This window comes from Hemitrygon akajei, chromosome 2 (genome assembly GCF_048418815.1).
Source record: "Hemitrygon akajei chromosome 2, sHemAka1.3, whole genome shotgun sequence".
In the NCBI taxonomy this organism is placed as follows: domain Eukaryota; kingdom Metazoa; phylum Chordata; class Chondrichthyes; order Myliobatiformes; family Dasyatidae; genus Hemitrygon; species Hemitrygon akajei.
In genome coordinates, this window is record NC_133125.1 from 190,243,967 (window position 1) to 190,260,160 (window position 16,194).

The following is a 16,194-nucleotide window of genomic DNA, read 5'->3' on the forward strand; positions in this document are numbered from 1 at the left end:
CCTTCTGTCCAAAAAAACACCCTCCCCCCAATAGAACACCTTTTGTCCAAATAAAACAAACACCCTCCCCCAATAGAACACCTTCTGTCCAAATAAAACAAATACCTCCCCCAATAGAACACCTTCTGTCCGAATAAAACACCCTCCCCCCAATAGAACACCTTCTCTCCAAATAAAACACCCTCCCCCCAATACAACACCTTCTCTCCAAATAAAACACCCTCCCCCAAATACAACACCTTCTCTCCAAATAAAACACCCTCCCCCCAATAGAACACCTTCTGTCCAAATAAAACACCACCCCACAATAGAACAACTTCTGTCCAAATAAAACACCCTCCCCCAATAGAACACCTTCTGTCCAAATAAAACAAACACCCTCCCCCCAATAGAACACCTTCTGTCCAAATAAAACAAATACCCTCCCCCAATAGAACACCTTCTGTCCAAATAAATGAAACACCTCCCCCAATAGAACACATTCTGCCCATATAAAACAAACAACTCCCCCAATAGATCACATTCTGTCCAAATAAAACAAACAACTCCCCCCAACAGAACACATTCCGTCCAAATAAAACACCCTCCCCCAACAGAACACCTTCTGTCCAAATAAAACAAACACCCTCCCCCCAATAGAACACCTTCTGTCCAAATAAAACAAATACCCTCCCCCAATAGAACACCTTCTGTCCAAATAAAACAAACACCTCCCGCAATACAACACCTTCTGTCCAAATAAAACAAACAACTCCTCCCAATAGAACACCGTCTGTCCAAATAAAACACCCTCCCCCCAATAGAACACCTTCTGTCCAAATAAAACAAATACCCTCCCCCAATAGAACACCTTCTGTCCAAATAAAACACCCTCCCCCAATAGAACACCTTCTGTCCAAATAAAACAAACACCCTCCCCCCAATAGAACACCTTCTGTCCAAATAAAACAAATACCCTCCCCCAATAGAACACCTTCTGTCCAAATAAAACACCCTCCCCCAATAGAACACCTTCTGTCCAAATAAAACAAACACCCTCCCCCCAATAGAACACCTTCTGTCCAAATAAAACAAATACCCTCCCCCAATAGAACACCTTCTGTCCAAATAAAACACCCTCCCCCCAATAGAACACCTTCTGTCCAAATAAAACAAACACCCTCCCCCCAATAGAACACCTTCTGTCCAAATAAAACACCCTCCCCCAATAGAACACCTTCTGTCCAAATAAATGAAACACCTCCCCCAATAGAACACATTCTGCCCATATAAAACAAACAACTCCCCCAATAGATCACATTCTGTCCAAATAAAACAAACAACTCCCCCCAACAGAACACATTCCGTCCAAATAAAACACCCTCCCCCAACAGAACACCTTCTGTCCAAATAAAACAAACACCCTCCCCCCAATAGAACACCTTCTCTCCAAATAAAACACCCTCCCCCCAATACAACACCTTCTCTCCAAATAAAACACCCTCCTCCCAATAGAACACCTTCTCTCCAAATAAAACACCCTCCCCCCAATACAACACCTTCTCTCCAAATAAAACACCCTCCCCCCAATAGAACACCTTCCGTCCAAATAAAACAAATACCCTCCCCCAATAGAACACCTTCTGTCCAAATAAAACAAACACCTCCCTCAATACAACACCTTCTGTCCAAATAAAACAAACAACTCCCGCCAATAGAACACCGTCTGTCCAAATAAAACAAATACCCTCCCCCAATACAACACCTTCTGTCCAAATAAAACAAACAACTCCCGCCAATAGAACACCGTCTGTCCAAATAAAACAAACACCCTCCCCCCAATAGAACACCTTCTCTCCAAATAAAACACCCTCCCCCCAATAGAACAACTTCTGACCAAATAAAACAAATACCCTCCCCCAATACAACACCTTCTGTCCAAATAAAACAAACAACTCCCGCCAATAGAACACCGTCTGTCCAAATAAAACAAACACCCTCCCCCCAATAGAACACCTTCTCTCCAAATAAAACACCCTCCCCCCAATAGAACAACTTCTGACCAAATAAAACAAATACCCTCCCCCAATACAACACCTTCTGTCCAAATAAAACAAACAACTCCCGCCAATAGAACACCGTCTGTCCAAATAAAACAAACACCCTCCCCCCAATAGAACACCTTCTCTCCAAATAAAACACCCTCCCCCCAATAGAACACCTTCTGTCCAAATAAAACAAATACCCTCCCCGAATAGAACACCTTCTCTCCAAATAAAACAAACACCCTCCCCCCAATAGAACACCTTCTGTCCAAAACAAACACCCTCCCCCCAATAGAACACCTTCTGTCCAAATAAAACAAACACCTCCCCACAATAGAACACCTTTTGTCCAAATAAAACAAACACCTCCCCCCAATACAACACCTTTTGTCCAAATAAAACAAACACCCTCCCCCCAATAGAACACCTTCTGTACAAATAAAACAAACACCCTACCCCCAATAGAACACCTTCTCTACAAATAAAACACCCTCCCCCCAATAGAACACCTTACGTCCAAATAAAACAAATACCCTCCCCCAATAGAACACCTTCTGTCCAAATAAAACAAACTCCCTCCCCCCAATAGAACATCTTCTGCCCAAATAAAACAAACACCCCCCCAATAGAACACCTTCTGTCCAAATAAATGAAACACCTCCCCCAATAGAACACATTCTGCCCATATAAAACAAACAACTCCCCCAATAGATCACATTCTGTCCAAATAAAACAAACAACTCCCCCCAACAGAACACATTCCGTCCAAATAAAACACACACCCTCCACCAATAGAACACCTTCTGTCCAAATAAAACACCCTCCCCCAACAGAACACCTTCTGTCCAAATAAAACAAACACCCTCCCCCCAATAGAACACCTTCTGTTCAAATAAAACAAACACCCCCCAATAGAACACCTTCTGCCCAAATAAAAGAAACACCTCCCCCCAATAGAACACCTTTTGCTCAAATAAAACAAACACCCTCCCCCCAATAGAACACCTTCTGTCCAAAAAAAATAAACACCCTCCCCCCAATAGAACACCTTCTGTCCAAATAAATGAAACACCTCCCCCAATAGAACACATTCTGCCCATATAAAATAAACACCCTCCCCCCAATAGAACACCTTCTGTCCAAATAAAACAAACCCCTCCCCCCAATAGAACACCTTCTGTTCAAATAAAACAAACACCCTCCCCCCAACAGAACACATTCTGTCCAAATAAAACACACACCCTCCCCGAATAGAACACCTTCTGTCCAAATAAAACACCCTCCCCCAAGAGAACACCTTCTGTTCAAATAAAACAAACACCCTCCCCCCAACAGAACACATTCTGTCCAAATAAAACACACACCCTCCCCGAATAGAACAACTTCTGCCCAAATAAAACACCCTCCCCCAATAGAAAAACTTCTGTCCAAATTAAACACTGTCCCCCAATAGAACACATTCTGTCCAAATAAAACACACACCCTCCCCCAATAGAACACCTTCTGTCCAAATAAAACAAACACCCTCCCCCCAATAGAACACCTCCTCTCCAAATAAAACACCCTCCCCCCATACAACAGCTTCTGTCCAAATAAAACACCCTCCCCCCAATAGAACACCTTATGTCCAAATAGAATAAACACCCTCCCCCCAATAGAACACCTTCTGTTCAAATAAAACAAACACCCTCCCCCCAACAGAACACATTCTGTCCAAATAAAACACACACCCTCCCCGAATAGAACACCTTCTGTTCAAATAAAACAAACACCCTCCCCCCAACAGAACACATTCTGTCCAAATAAAACACACACCCTCCCCGAATAGAACAACTTCTGCCCAAATAAAACACCCTCCCCCAATAGAAAAACTTCTGTCCAAATTAAACACTGTCCCCCAATAGAACACATTCTGTCCAAATAAAACACACACCCTCCCCCAATAGAACACCTTCTGTCCAAATAAAACAAACACCCTCCCCCCAATAGAACACCTCCTCTCCAAATAAAACACCCTCCCCCCATACAACAGCTTCTGTCCAAATAAAACACCCTCCCCCCAATAGAACACCTTATGTCCAAATAGAATAAACACCCTCCCCCCAATAGAACACCTTCTGTTCAAATAAAACAAACACCCTCCCCCCAACAGAACACATTCTGTCCAAATAAAACACACACCCTCCCCGAATAGAACACCTTCTGTCCAAATAAAACACCCTCCCCCAAGAGAACACCTTCTGTTCAAATAAAACAAACACCCTCCCCCCAATAGAACACCTCCTCTCCAAATAAAACACCCTCCCCCCATACAACAGCTTCTGTCCAAATAAAACACCCTCCCCCCAATAGAACACCTTATGTCCAAATAGAATAAACACCCTCCCCCCAATAGAACACCTTCTGTTCAAATAAAACAAACACCCTCCCCCCAACAGAACACATTCTGTCCAAATAAAACACACACCCTCCCCGAATAGAACACCTTCTGTCCAAATAAAACACCCTCCCCCAAGAGAACACCTTCTGTTCAAATAAAACAAACACCCTCCCCCCAACAGAACACATTCTGTCCAAATAAAACACACACCCTCCCCGAATAGAACAACTTCTGCCCAAATAAAACACCCTCCCCCAATAGAAAAACTTCTGTCCAAATTAAACACTGTCCCCCAATAGAACACATTCTGTCCAAATAAAACACACACCCTCCCCCAATAGAACACCTTCTGTCCAAATAAAACAAACACCCTCCCCCCAATAGAACACCTCCTCTCCAAATAAAACACCCTCCCCCCATACAACAGCTTCTGTCCAAATAAAACACCCTCCCCCCAATAGAACACCTTATGTCCAAATAGAATAAACACCCTCCCCCCAATAGAACACCTTCTGTCCAAATAAAACAAACACCCTCCCCCCAATAGAACACCTCCTCTCCAAATAAAACACCCTCCCCCCATACAACAGCTTCTGTCCAAATAAAACACCCTCCCCCCAATAGAACACCTTATGTCCAAATAGAATAAACACCCTCCCCCCAATAGAACACCTTCTGTTCAAATAAAACAAACACCCTCCCCCCAACAGAACACATTCTGTCCAAATAAAACACACACCCTCCCCGAATAGAACACATTCTGTCCAAATAAAACACACACCCTCCCCCAATAGAACACCTTCTGTTCAAATAAAACAAACACCCCCCAATAGAACACCTTCTGCCCAAATAAAAGAAACACCTCCCCCCAATAGAACACCTTTTGCTCAAATAAAACAAACACCCTCCCCCCAATAGAACACCTTCTGTCCAAAAAAAATAAACACCCTCCCCCCAATAGAACACCTTCTGTCCAAATAAATGAAACACCTCCCCCAATAGAACACATTCTGCCCATATAAAATAAACACCCTCCCCCCAATAGAACACCTTCTGTCCAAATAAAACAAACCCCTCCCCCCAATAGAACACCTTCTGTTCAAATAAAACAAACACCCTCCCCCCAACAGAACACATTCTGTCCAAATAAAACACACACCCTCCCCGAATAGAACACCTTCTGTCCAAATAAAACACCCTCCCCCAAGAGAACACCTTCTGTTCAAATAAAACAAACACCCTCCCCCCAACAGAACACATTCTGTCCAAATAAAACACACACCCTCCCCGAATAGAACACCTTCTGTCCAAATAAAACACCCTCCCCCAAGAGAACACCTTCTGTCCAAAAAAAATAAACACCCTCCCCCCAATAGAACACCTTCTGTCCAAATAAATGAAACACCTCCCCCAATAGAACACATTCTGCCCATATAAAATAAACACCCTCCCCCCAATAGAACACCTTCTGTCCAAATAAAACAAACCCCTCCCCCCAATAGAACACCTTCTGTCCAAATAAAACACCCTCCCCCAAGAGAACACCTTCTGTTCAAATAAAACAAACACCCTCCCCCCAATAGAACACCTCCTCTCCAAATAAAACACCCTCCCCCCATACAACAGCTTCTGTCCAAATAAAACACCCTCCCCCCAATAGAACACCTTATGTCCAAATAGAATAAACACCCTCCCCCCAATAGAACACCTTCTGTTCAAATAAAACAAACACCCTCCCCCCAACAGAACACATTCTGTCCAAATAAAACACACACCCTCCCCGAATAGAACACCTTCTGTCCAAATAAAACACCCTCCCCCAAGAGAACACCTTCTGTTCAAATAAAACAAACACCCTCCCCCCAACAGAACACATTCTGTCCAAATAAAACACACACCCTCCCCGAATAGAACAACTTCTGCCCAAATAAAACACCCTCCCCCAATAGAAAAACTTCTGTCCAAATTAAACACTGTCCCCCAATAGAACACATTCTGTCCAAATAAAACACACACCCTCCCCCAATAGAACACCTTCTGTCCAAATAAAACAAACACCCTCCCCCCAATAGAACACCTCCTCTCCAAATAAAACACCCTCCCCCCATACAACAGCTTCTGTCCAAATAAAACACCCTCCCCCCAATAGAACACCTTATGTCCAAATAGAATAAACACCCTCCCCCCAATAGAACACCTTCTGTCCAAATAAAACAAACACCCTCCCCCCAATAGAACACCTCCTCTCCAAATAAAACACCCTCCCCCCATACAACAGCTTCTGTCCAAATAAAACACCCTCCCCCCAATAGAACACCTTATGTCCAAATAGAATAAACACCCTCCCCCCAATAGAACACCTTCTGTTCAAATAAAACAAACACCCTCCCCCCAACAGAACACATTCTGTCCAAATAAAACACACACCCTCCCCGAATAGAACACATTCTGTCCAAATAAAACACACACCCTCCCCCAATAGAACACCTTCTGTTCAAATAAAACAAACACCCCCCAATAGAACACCTTCTGCCCAAATAAAAGAAACACCTCCCCCCAATAGAACACCTTTTGCTCAAATAAAACAAACACCCTCCCCCCAATAGAACACCTTCTGTCCAAAAAAAATAAACACCCTCCCCCCAATAGAACACCTTCTGTCCAAATAAATGAAACACCTCCCCCAATAGAACACATTCTGCCCATATAAAATAAACACCCTCCCCCCAATAGAACACCTTCTGTCCAAATAAAACAAACCCCTCCCCCCAATAGAACACCTTCTGTTCAAATAAAACAAACACCCTCCCCCCAACAGAACACATTCTGTCCAAATAAAACACACACCCTCCCCGAATAGAACACCTTCTGTCCAAATAAAACACCCTCCCCCAAGAGAACACCTTCTGTTCAAATAAAACAAACACCCTCCCCCCAACAGAACACATTCTGTCCAAATAAAACACACACCCTCCCCGAATAGAACAACTTCTGCCCAAATAAAACACCCTCCCCCAATAGAAAAACTTCTGTCCAAATTAAACACTGTCCCCCAATAGAACACATTCTGTCCAAATAAAACACACACCCTCCCCCAATAGAACACCTTCTGTCCAAATAAAACAAACACCCTCCCCCCAATAGAACACCTCCTCTCCAAATAAAACACCCTCCCCCCATACAACAGCTTCTGTCCAAATAAAACACCCTCCCCCCAATAGAACACCTTATGTCCAAATAGAATAAACACCCTCCCCCCAATAGAACACCTTCTGTTCAAATAAAACAAACACCCTCCCCCCAACAGAACACATTCTGTCCAAATAAAACACACACCCTCCCCGAATAGAACACCTTCTGTTCAAATAAAACAAACACCCTCCCCCCAACAGAACACATTCTGTCCAAATAAAACACACACCCTCCCCGAATAGAACAACTTCTGCCCAAATAAAACACCCTCCCCCAATAGAAAAACTTCTGTCCAAATTAAACACTGTCCCCCAATAGAACACATTCTGTCCAAATAAAACACACACCCTCCCCCAATAGAACACCTTCTGTCCAAATAAAACAAACACCCTCCCCCCAATAGAACACCTCCTCTCCAAATAAAACACCCTCCCCCCATACAACAGCTTCTGTCCAAATAAAACACCCTCCCCCCAATAGAACACCTTATGTCCAAATAGAATAAACACCCTCCCCCCAATAGAACACCTTCTGTTCAAATAAAACAAACACCCTCCCCCCAACAGAACACATTCTGTCCAAATAAAACACACACCCTCCCCGAATAGAACACCTTCTGTCCAAATAAAACACCCTCCCCCAAGAGAACACCTTCTGTTCAAATAAAACAAACACCCTCCCCCCAATAGAACACCTCCTCTCCAAATAAAACACCCTCCCCCCATACAACAGCTTCTGTCCAAATAAAACACCCTCCCCCCAATAGAACACCTTATGTCCAAATAGAATAAACACCCTCCCCCCAATAGAACACCTTCTGTTCAAATAAAACAAACACCCTCCCCCCAACAGAACACATTCTGTCCAAATAAAACACACACCCTCCCCGAATAGAACACCTTCTGTCCAAATAAAACACCCTCCCCCAAGAGAACACCTTCTGTTCAAATAAAACAAACACCCTCCCCCCAACAGAACACATTCTGTCCAAATAAAACACACACCCTCCCCGAATAGAACAACTTCTGCCCAAATAAAACACCCTCCCCCAATAGAAAAACTTCTGTCCAAATTAAACACTGTCCCCCAATAGAACACATTCTGTCCAAATAAAACACACACCCTCCCCCAATAGAACACCTTCTGTCCAAATAAAACAAACACCCTCCCCCCAATAGAACACCTCCTCTCCAAATAAAACACCCTCCCCCCATACAACAGCTTCTGTCCAAATAAAACACCCTCCCCCCAATAGAACACCTTATGTCCAAATAGAATAAACACCCTCCCCCCAATAGAACACCTTCTGTTCAAATAAAACAAACACCCTCCCCCCAACAGAACACATTCTGTCCAAATAAAACACACACCCTCCCCGAATAGAACACCTTCTGTTCAAATAAAACAAACACCCTCCCCCCAACAGAACACATTCTGTCCAAATAAAACACACACCCTCCCCGAATAGAACAACTTCTGCCCAAATAAAACACCCTCCCCCCATACAACAGCTTCTGTCCAAATAAAACACCCTCCCCCCAATAGAACACCTTATGTCCAAATAGAATAAACACCCTCCCCCCAATAGAACACCTTCTGTTCAAATAAAACAAACACCCTCCCCCCAACAGAACACATTCTGTCCAAATAAAACACACACCCTCCCCGAATAGAACACCTTCTGTTCAAATAAAACAAACACCCTCCCCCCAACAGAACACATTCTGTCCAAATAAAACACACACCCTCCCCGAATAGAACAACTTCTGCCCAAATAAAACACCCTCCCCCAATAGAAAAACTTCTGTCCAAATTAAACACTGTCCCCCAATAGAACACATTCTGTCCAAATAAAACACACACCCTCCCCCAATAGAACACCTTCTGTCCAAATAAAACAAACACCCTCCCCCCAATAGAACACCTCCTCTCCAAATAAAACACCCTCCCCCCATACAACAGCTTCTGTCCAAATAAAACACCCTCCCCCCAATAGAACACCTTATGTCCAAATAGAATAAACACCCTCCCCCCAATAGAACACCTTCTGTTCAAATAAAACAAACACCCTCCCCCCAACAGAACACATTCTGTCCAAATAAAACACACACCCTCCCCGAATAGAACACCTTCTGTCCAAATAAAACACCCTCCCCCAAGAGAACACCTTCTGTTCAAATAAAACAAACACCCTCCCCCCAACAGAACACATTCTGTCCAAATAAAACACACACCCTCCCCGAATAGAACAACTTCTGCCCAAATAAAACACCCTCCCCCAATAGAAAAACTTCTGTCCAAATTAAACACACACCCTCCCCCAATAGAACACCTTCTGTTCAAATAAAACAAACACCCCCCAATAGAACACCTTCTGCCCAAATAAAAGAAACACCTCCCCCCAATAGAACACCTTTTGCTCAAATAAAACAAACACCCTCCCCCCAATAGAACACCTTCTGTCCAAAAAAAATAAACACCCTCCCCCCAATAGAACACCTTCTGTCCAAATAAATGAAACACCTCCCCCAATAGAACACATTCTGCCCATATAAAATAAACACCCTCCCCCCAATAGAACACCTTCTGTCCAAATAAAACAAACCCCTCCCCCCAATAGAACACCTTCTGTTCAAATAAAACAAACACCCTCCCCCCAACAGAACACATTCTGTCCAAATAAAACACACACCCTCCCCGAATAGAACACCTTCTGTCCAAATAAAACACCCTCCCCCAAGAGAACACCTTCTGTTCAAATAAAACAAACACCCTCCCCCCAACAGAACACATTCTGTCCAAATAAAACACACACCCTCCCCGAATAGAACACCTTCTGTCCAAATAAAACACCCTCCCCCAAGAGAACACCTTCTGTCCAAAAAAAATAAACACCCTCCCCCCAATAGAACACCTTCTGTCCAAATAAATGAAACACCTCCCCCAATAGAACACATTCTGCCCATATAAAATAAACACCCTCCCCCCAATAGAACACCTTCTGTCCAAATAAAACAAACCCCTCCCCCCAATAGAACACCTTCTGTCCAAATAAAACACCCTCCCCCAAGAGAACACCTTCTGTTCAAATAAAACAAACACCCTCCCCCCAATAGAACACCTCCTCTCCAAATAAAACACCCTCCCCCCATACAACAGCTTCTGTCCAAATAAAACACCCTCCCCCCAATAGAACACCTTATGTCCAAATAGAATAAACACCCTCCCCCCAATAGAACACCTTCTGTTCAAATAAAACAAACACCCTCCCCCCAACAGAACACATTCTGTCCAAATAAAACACACACCCTCCCCGAATAGAACACCTTCTGTCCAAATAAAACACCCTCCCCCAAGAGAACACCTTCTGTTCAAATAAAACAAACACCCTCCCCCCAACAGAACACATTCTGTCCAAATAAAACACACACCCTCCCCGAATAGAACAACTTCTGCCCAAATAAAACACCCTCCCCCAATAGAAAAACTTCTGTCCAAATTAAACACTGTCCCCCAATAGAACACATTCTGTCCAAATAAAACACACACCCTCCCCCAATAGAACACCTTCTGTCCAAATAAAACAAACACCCTCCCCCCAATAGAACACCTCCTCTCCAAATAAAACACCCTCCCCCCATACAACAGCTTCTGTCCAAATAAAACACCCTCCCCCCAATAGAACACCTTATGTCCAAATAGAATAAACACCCTCCCCCCAATAGAACACCTTCTGTCCAAATAAAACAAACACCCTCCCCCCAATAGAACACCTCCTCTCCAAATAAAACACCCTCCCCCCATACAACAGCTTCTGTCCAAATAAAACACCCTCCCCCCAATAGAACACCTTATGTCCAAATAGAATAAACACCCTCCCCCCAATAGAACACCTTCTGTTCAAATAAAACAAACACCCTCCCCCCAACAGAACACATTCTGTCCAAATAAAACACACACCCTCCCCGAATAGAACACATTCTGTCCAAATAAAACACACACCCTCCCCCAATAGAACACCTTCTGTTCAAATAAAACAAACACCCCCCAATAGAACACCTTCTGCCCAAATAAAAGAAACACCTCCCCCCAATAGAACACCTTTTGCTCAAATAAAACAAACACCCTCCCCCCAATAGAACACCTTCTGTCCAAAAAAAATAAACACCCTCCCCCCAATAGAACACCTTCTGTCCAAATAAATGAAACACCTCCCCCAATAGAACACATTCTGCCCATATAAAATAAACACCCTCCCCCCAATAGAACACCTTCTGTCCAAATAAAACAAACCCCTCCCCCCAATAGAACACCTTCTGTTCAAATAAAACAAACACCCTCCCCCCAACAGAACACATTCTGTCCAAATAAAACACACACCCTCCCCGAATAGAACACCTTCTGTCCAAATAAAACACCCTCCCCCAAGAGAACACCTTCTGTTCAAATAAAACAAACACCCTCCCCCCAACAGAACACATTCTGTCCAAATAAAACACACACCCTCCCCGAATAGAACAACTTCTGCCCAAATAAAACACCCTCCCCCAATAGAAAAACTTCTGTCCAAATTAAACACTGTCCCCAATAGAACACATTCTGTCCAAATAAAACACACACCCTCCCCCAATAGAACACCTTCTGTCCAAATAAAACAAACACCCTCCCCCCAATAGAACACCTCCTCTCCAAATAAAACACCCTCCCCCCATACAACAGCTTCTGTCCAAATAAAACACCCTCCCCCCAATAGAACACCTTATGTCCAAATAGAATAAACACCCTCCCCCCAATAGAACACCTTCTGTTCAAATAAAACAAACACCCTCCCCCCAACAGAACACATTCTGTCCAAATAAAACACACACCCTCCCCGAATAGAACACCTTCTGTTCAAATAAAACAAACACCCTCCCCCCAACAGAACACATTCTGTCCAAATAAAACACACACCCTCCCCGAATAGAACAACTTCTGCCCAAATAAAACACCCTCCCCCAATAGAAAAACTTCTGTCCAAATTAAACACTGTCCCCCAATAGAACACATTCTGTCCAAATAAAACACACACCCTCCCCCAATAGAACACCTTCTGTCCAAATAAAACAAACACCCTCCCCCCAATAGAACACTTCCTCTCCAAATAAAACACCCTCCCCCCATACAACAGCTTCTGTCCAAATAAAACACCCTCCCCCCAATAGAACACCTTATGTCCAAATAGAATAAACACCCTCCCCCCAATAGAACACCTTCTGTTCAAATAAAACAAACACCCTCCCCCCAACAGAACACATTCTGTCCAAATAAAACACACACCCTCCCCGAATAGAACACCTTCTGTCCAAATAAAACACCCTCCCCCAAGAGAACACCTTCTGTTCAAATAAAACAAACACCCTCCCCCCAATAGAACACCTCCTCTCCAAATAAAACACCCTCCCCCCATACAACAGCTTCTGTCCAAATAAAACACCCTCCCCCCAATAGAACACCTTATGTCCAAATAGAATAAACACCCTCCCTCCAATAGAACACCTTCTGTTCAAATAAAACAAACACCCTCCCCCCAACAGAACACATTCTGTCCAAATAAAACACACACCCTCCCCGAATAGAACACCTTCTGTCCAAATAAAACACCCTCCCCCAAGAGAACACCTTCTGTTCAAATAAAACAAACACCCTCCCCCCAACAGAACACATTCTGTCCAAATAAAACACACACCCTCCCCGAATAGAACAACTTCTGCCCAAATAAAACACCCTCCCCCAATAGAAAAACTTCTGTCCAAATTAAACACTGTCCCCCAATAGAACACATTCTGTCCAAATAAAACACACACCCTCCCCCAATAGAACACCTTCTGTCCAAATAAAACAAACACCCTCCCCCCAATAGAACACCTCCTCTCCAAATAAAACACCCTCCCCCCATACAACAGCTTCTGTCCAAATAAAACACCCTCCCCCCAATAGAACACCTTATGTCCAAATAGAATAAACACCCTCCCCCCAATAGAACACCTTCTGTTCAAATAAAACAAACACCCTCCCCCCAACAGAACACATTCTGTCCAAATAAAACACACACCCTCCCCGAATAGAACACCTTCTGTTCAAATAAAACAAACACCCTCCCCCCAACAGAACACATTCTGTCCAAATAAAACACACACCCTCCCCGAATAGAACAACTTCTGCCCAAATAAAACACCCTCCCCCCATACAACAGCTTCTGTCCAAATAAAACACCCTCCCCCCAATAGAACACCTTATGTCCAAATAGAATAAACACCCTCCCCCCAATAGAACACCTTCTGTTCAAATAAAACAAACACCCTCCCCCCAACAGAACACATTCTGTCCAAATAAAACACACACCCTCCCCGAATAGAACACCTTCTGTTCAAATAAAACAAACACCCTCCCCCCAACAGAACACATTCTGTCCAAATAAAACACACACCCTCCCCGAATAGAACAACTTCTGCCCAAATAAAACACCCTCCCCCAATAGAAAAACTTCTGTCCAAATTAAACACTGTCCCCCAATAGAACACATTCTGTCCAAATAAAACACACACCCTCCCCCAATAGAACACCTTCTGTCCAAATAAAACAAACACCCTCCCCCCAATAGAACACCTCCTCTCCAAATAAAACACCCTCCCCCCATACAACAGCTTCTGTCCAAATAAAACACCCTCCCCCCAATAGAACACCTTATGTCCAAATAGAATAAACACCCTCCCCCCAATAGAACACCTTCTGTTCAAATAAAACAAACACCCTCCCCCCAACAGAACACATTCTGTCCAAATAAAACACACACCCTCCCCGAATAGAACACCTTCTGTCCAAATAAAACACCCTCCCCCAAGAGAACACCTTCTGTTCAAATAAAACAAACACCCTCCCCCCAACAGAACACATTCTGTCCAAATAAAACACACACCCTCCCCGAATAGAACAACTTCTGCCCAAATAAAACACCCTCCCCCAATAGAAAAACTTCTGTCCAAATTAAACACTGTCCCCCAATAGAACACATTCTGTCCAAATAAAACACACACCCTCCCCCAATAGAACACCTTCTGTCCAAATAAAACAAACACCCTCCCCCCAATAGAACACCTCCTCTCCAAATAAAACACCCTCCCCCCATACAACAGCTTCTGTCCAAATAAAACACCCTCCCCCCAATAGAACACCTTATGTCCAAATAGAATAAACACCCTCCCCCCAATAGAACACCTTCTGTTCAAATAAAACAAACACCCTCCCCCCAACAGAACACATTCTGTCCAAATAAAACACACACCCTCCCCGAATAGAACACCTTCTGTTCAAATAAAACAAACACCCTCCCCCCAACAGAACACATTCTGTCCAAATAAAACACACACCCTCCCCGAATAGAACAACTTCTGCCCAAATAAAACACCCTCCCCCAATAGAAAAACTTCTGTCCAAATTAAACACTGTCCCCCAATAGAACACATTCTGTCCAAATCCTCCCCCAATAGAACACCTTCTGTCCAAATAAAACAAACACCCTCCCCCCAATAGAACACCTCCTCTCCAAATAAAACACCCTCCCCCCATACAACAGCTTCTGTCCAAATAAAACACCCTCCCCCCAATAGAACACCTTATGTCCAAATAGAATAAACACCCTCCCCCCAATAGAACACCTTCTGTTCAAATAAAACAAACACCCTCCCCCCAATAGAACACCTTCTGTCCGAATAAAACACACACCCTCCCCGAATAGAACACCTTCTGTCCAAATAAAACACCCTCCCCCAAGAGAACACCTTCTGTTCAAATAAAACAAACACCCTCCCCCCAACAGAACACATTCTGTCCAAATAAAACACACACCCTCCCCGAATAGAACAACTTCTGCCCAAATAAAACACCCTCCCCCAATAGAAAAACTTCTGTCCAAATTAAACACTGTCCCCCAATAGAACACATTCTGTCCAAATAAAACAAATACCCTCCCCCAATAGAACACCTTCTGTCCAAATAAAACAAACATCCTCCCCTATACACCTTCTGTCCAAATAAACAAACACCCTCCCGCAATAGAACACCTTCTCTCCAAATAAAACAAACACCCTACCCCCAATAGAACACCTTCTGTCCAAAGAAAACAAACACCTTCCCCCCCAACAGAACAAATTCTGTCGAAATAAAACACACACCCTCCACCAATAGAACACCTTCTGTCCAAATAAAACAAACACCCTCCCCACAATAGAACACATTCTGTCCAAATTAAACACCCTCCCCCAATAGAACACCTTCTTCCAAATAAAACAAACACCCTCCCCGCAATAGAACACCTTCTCTCCAAATAAAACACCCTCCCCCCAATAGAACACCTTCTCTCCAAATAAAACAAACACCCTCCTCCCAATAGAACACCTTCTGTCCAAATAAAACACCCTCCCCAATAGAACACCTTCTGTCCAAATAAAACACCCTGCCGAATAGAACACCTTCTCGCCAAATAAAACAAACACCTCCCCCCAATACAACACCTTCTGTCCAAATAAAACACCCTCCCCAATAGAACACTTTCTCTCC